The sequence below is a fragment of the Pseudonaja textilis genome, chromosome 4 (assembly GCF_049901715.1).
Source record: "Pseudonaja textilis isolate UNSWEBS1 chromosome 4, rPseTex1.2, whole genome shotgun sequence".
NCBI classification, from domain to species: domain Eukaryota; kingdom Metazoa; phylum Chordata; class Lepidosauria; order Squamata; family Elapidae; genus Pseudonaja; species Pseudonaja textilis.
This window is the reverse complement of record NC_141993.1, coordinates 91,963,077-91,968,076: the sequence shown is the minus strand read 5'-3', so window position 1 is coordinate 91,968,076 and position 5,000 is coordinate 91,963,077. Positions and strand designations below refer to the sequence as shown.

The window sequence follows — 5,000 nt, the reverse complement described above, 5'->3', positions numbered from 1 at the left end:
ATGCTACCAGGGGGAATTCTGGGAGTTGAAGTCCACCCATCTTCAAATTGTCACGGTTAAAAAACACTCTTAGGGGGTATTTTTTAGGGGTGGCGAGGTGTTTTTGGCCTGCTCCAAAGAAGGATGGGCCAAGCATCCAAGATCTCCAGAAGAACCCAAACCCCGGATATTCAGAATAACAGAGTGTGGAGGGACCTTGGAGGTCTTCTAGTCCAGCCCCCTGCTCACGCAGGAGACCCTACACCATTCTGGAAGAATGGCTGTCCAGTGTCTTCTTAAAAACCTCCAGGGATGGAGCACATCGTGGTGATCTATACAGGGAAGGAATTCCTAGATTAGAGGTCCCCAAACCTGCCAACTTTAAGACTGGTGGACTTCAACTCCCAGAATTCCTCAGCCAGCCATTTTGGGAATTGAAGTCCACCAGTCTTAAAGTTGCCAAGTTTGGGGACCTATGTCCTAGATGGAAGAAGGATTTGAACGACACAATACCCAGTCATGGACGTTAGGTATAGTAGGACTTGAAAATGGAGAATGTGAGAAAGTTTAAAAATGTTTTCCCAAGGTTGACACCTGAGATCTCCTGGAAAAACCAATCCATGGATGAGTCACGATGAACAGCATCTTGTCTGGACGCACCCCAGGATATTATAAGCCCCCCCAGGGGAGGGAGAAGACAATTGCATTGCACAATGAAAGGTGAAGAACATCGAGGTTCTCCCTCAACCCCACCCCCCCTTACACAAGGCAGGGAGGGTGCAAAGAAATCCTCCTTCATTGCCCCAAGGCCATGCAAACTGGTTGCACCACCAACGGCCTTGTGCATCCTTCTGGCTCTCAACAGCGCCCGGCATCTTCTATGAAGATGGGATGTCTCCCTGTCCTCCAGGAACCCCCAGATAACAAGATCCTATCAGGCCACCTGAGGAATATTTGCACCCACCACGTAAAGAAGAAATTGAGACTCTAGAAAAAGTACAGAGAAGAGCAACCCAGAGGATTAGGGGGCTGGAGGCTAAAACGTACAAGTGGACGGTTGCAGAAATTGGGTGCTTCTGGTGTAACGAAAAGAAGGACTAGGGGTGACATGACTGCAGTCTTTTGATATCTGAGGGGCTGCCCCAAAGAAGAGGCAGTCAAGCTATTCTCCGAAGCACCTGAAGGCAGGTCAAGAAGCAATGGGTGGAAACTCATCGAAGAGAGGAGCAACCTGGAATTCAGGAGAAACGACCTAACAGTGAGGACAATTAACCAGGGGAACTGCTTGCTACAAGAAGTTGTAGTTGCTCCAACGCTAGAGGTTACTAAGAAGAGATTGGACAGCTGTTTGTCCAGAATGACATATGGTCTCCTGCCTGAGCAAGGGGTTGGACTAGAAGACCTCTGAGGTCCCTTCCAACTCTGTTATTCCTTCCTTCCTTCCTTCCTTCCTTCCTTCCTTCCTTCCTTCCTTCCTTCCTTCCTTCCTTCTCTTCTTTCCAGTCTTCCTTTTCTAGCTTCCTTCCTTCCAGCCTTTTCTTTCTTTCTTTCTTTCTTTCTTTCTTTCTTTCTTTCTTTCTTTCTTTCTTTCTTTCTTTCTTTCTTTCTTTCTTTCTTTCTTTCCTTCTTCCTTTCTTTCTTTCTTTCTTTCTTTCTTTCTTTCTTTCTTTCTTTCTTTCTTTTTCTTTCTTTCTCTTTCTCTCCTTCCTTCCTTCCTTCCTTCCTTCCTTCCTTCCTTCCTTTCCTTCCTTCCTTCCTTCCTTCCTTCTCTCTCTCTTTCCAGTCTTCCTTTTCTAGCTTCCTTCCTTCCAGCCTTTTCTTTCTTTCTTTCTTTCTTTCTTTCTTTCTTTCTTTCTTTCTTTCTTTCTTTCTTTCTTTCTTTCTTTCTTTCTTTCTTTCTTTCTTTCTTTCTCCTTCCTTTCCTTCCTTCCTTCCTTCCTTCCTTCCTTCCTTCCTTCTTCCTTCTTTTCCTTTTCTTTGCTTGCTTGCTTGCTTACTTACTTACTTACTTACTTTTAAAAATGGTTTTGTAAGAAGAGACAACCACTTCGTTGAAATGTTATAGGGTTTTCCTGCCTGAGCAGGGGGTTGGACTAGAAGACCTCTGGGTCCCTTCCAACCATGTTCTCCTGTTAAGAAGCGTGCTCCTCGGAGGCATCGCAGTTGCCCTGAACGACATCACATCCCAAACCTTGTTTGTCTTTTCTTGGAGCATCTTTAGGGGACAAGATTGGAGGCCTCGAGACCCCGTTGGGTGGCATCTCCTAGAGGTGGGCCCAAAAGCAGACCTCAGCTGCTGCCCGTCGGATCTTCCGAAGGTCCTGAAGATCGAAGTGAACCAGAGGATGGATTGGGAGATTCCACTCTCCCAACGATTTGGAGAACACAGGTTAGATCTGTGGTCTTTAGGAACCGGAGCACAAAAGAGGACATTGTCTTGATACTGATATTCCTTGACTTACCACCATTCACTTAGTGGCCAACTTGAAGTTTACAAGAGCACCGAAAAAGTGACTTGCGGATGTTTTTCACACTTTACGACCATTGCAACCTACCCCCAAAATCACACAATCCCCATTTGCAACCTTCCTTAGCCAGTGTCCTGCCCCTGTTGTAGTCTGACTCCGAGGGAGAGGAGGAACAGGCGACAGGAAGTGGAAGGGTGGCTCCGGAGGTGGTGGAGGAGGCTGGGGAAGGGCAGAGCCCAGCTGGGGGAGGACCCAGGCCCATCCCCTCTTCATCCTAGGGCACACAGGGAGGAACGGATAAGGGAGAAATGTGGTCTTCTCAGGAGGAGAGGGCCCTGATCCCCTTCATGGGCTGCAGCTGTGAGAACTGGTTAAAAGGACGGACGTGCGTACGGGCCAGTGCTGGAAACAAAACATGGAAATATCTCTGGTTTATGGTTCCTCTCTGAGTTTGGCGTCCTTCTCAGTGTGTATTCCGATATCTGTGGACATCTTCAAGCCCTTATCTTGCCCTGGTTCAGTGTGGTTTGTGTTGTTTTTACTCTTTATAATTTATAGGTGTTTTTAGTTTGAAGGGCATTTCTTCCTTTTCACAACTGTTTGTGGGGGAGTTTTTTTTTTTTTTGTCTCTCTTTTATGATATTTGGACGTTGGAAGTCAAGGTGAAGGTATTAAAGGGACCTCACCTCTTTTTGTGGCTGTGTTGCTTTTGTATCCCACCCTGGGTCATCACAGCCGGCTACCAACCAGCCAAGTCCACAAGATTCGTTTAACGACCTGCAATTCGCTTCCATGCAACTGTGGCAAACAGAGTTCATCAAATCGGTTCCCTTAAGGACCGCCGCCATGCTTCACGCTGGCAACTCCCGTTGCCATTGAGGTTCACGATTAAACCTGTGAACTCCTCCGCCGTGATCGCAGTCGTAAGACGAGGACCGCGCGGTGGGCAGATGTTTCAAAAACGAGGGCTGCCACGTGTTGGAATGTCTTCTTTGGCAACTTTAACGGTACAGGAGAGACAGATTAGACGCGGCGTTCTTCCTCGCCGAAATAATCGGGTTTCTCCTTTCAAACGCAGTGATTTAAAAGCCACACAAACAGCTCTGCGAAGGATGCCAAAAATTCACTCCCATTTCTCGCCAGCCCAATAAATCCTTCTTTTTCTCCCCTTCTTTCTTTTTTTTTTTTCCTTTTTAATCTTTCTGTTCTTTCCTTTAAAGACCTCATAATAATAAACACAGCTCCGCTCTCGGGCTCCTAACTCCGGGCCAGAGAAAGCAAGAAGAGGAGGAGGAGGAGGAGGAGGAGGAGGAGGAGGAGGAGGAGGAGGAGGAGGAGGAGGAGGAGGAGGAGGAGGAGGAGGAGGAGGAGGAGGAGGAGGAGGAGGAGGGGAGAAACAAAAGGGGAAGAAAAAATAATAAGAAACAGATTTAAGTCCTGAGTTTTGTTTTGTTTTTTCCCTTTTTTTGTCTTTTTCCCCATTCAAGAAACACCTGGTTTTCGCGAGAGAAAAACAACAAAACGGGACGGGTGCTTTTTCTTCGCCAACGGAGCAAGAACTCCAAACTGCGCCCACCCTCCCGATTAAAAGTCCACTAAATTGCAAGCAGCAGAAGAAGGAAACTGTAGCTTCCCCAACCGCACCCCACATTTCTGAAGAGGAGTAAATTTGGGGGTGTCTGTTATCATTTGCAAAGATTTGTGGAGCCTGCCCTTCCTTTTATTTTAGTTTTCTCCCCCTATATAAACAGCGTGTTGTCTGCTTACAGAATAGAATGGAATGGAATAGAATGGAATGGAATGGAATGGAATAGAATAGAATAGAATAGAATAGAATAGAATAGAATAGAATAGAATAGAATAGAATAGAATAGAATAGACAAAACAGAACAGAATAGAATAGAATAGAATAGAATAAAATAGAGAATATGGTAATAGAATAGAATGGAATGGAATTAGAATGGAATGGAATGGAATTTAGAATGGAATGGAATGGAATGGAATGGAATAGAATAGAATAGAATAGAATAGAATAGAATAGAATAGAATAGAGAATATGGGAATAGAATAGAATGGAATGGAATTAGAATGGAATGGAATGGAATTTAGAATAGAATGGAATGGAATGGAATAGAATAGAATAGAATAGAATAGAATAGAATAGAATAGAATAGAATAGAATAGAATAGAATAGAATAACAGTGTTGGAAGGGACCTTCTAGGTCATCTAGTCCAACCTTCCCCTGTGCAAGCAGGAGACCATGCACCATTTCTGACAGATGGGAGTCCAGCCTCTTCTTGAAATCCTCCAGGGATGAAGCTCCCACAACTTCCGAGGGCAACTTCTGTTCCACGGGTGGATTGTTCTCACTGTCAGAAAATTCCTCCTTATTTCCAGGTTGAATCTCTCCTTGTTCAGTTTCCATCCATTGTTCCTTGTCTGGCCTTCAAAGATGCTTTGGAGAATAGCTTGACCCCCTTCCTCCTCCTCTCTGGGGCAGCCCCTCAAGTATTGGAAGATGCTCTCCTGCCTCCCCTGGTCCTTCTCTTCCC

General features: G+C 45.5%; 1 protein-coding gene across 1 annotated transcript in view; it reads right to left on the bottom strand.

The window, feature by feature from the left end:
* The window catches only part of TPRG1 (tumor protein p63 regulated 1), a 49,888-nt gene that overhangs the window by 14,207 nt on the left and 30,681 nt on the right, over positions 1-5,000 (bottom strand). The gene's annotated exons all lie outside the window — the stretch shown is intronic.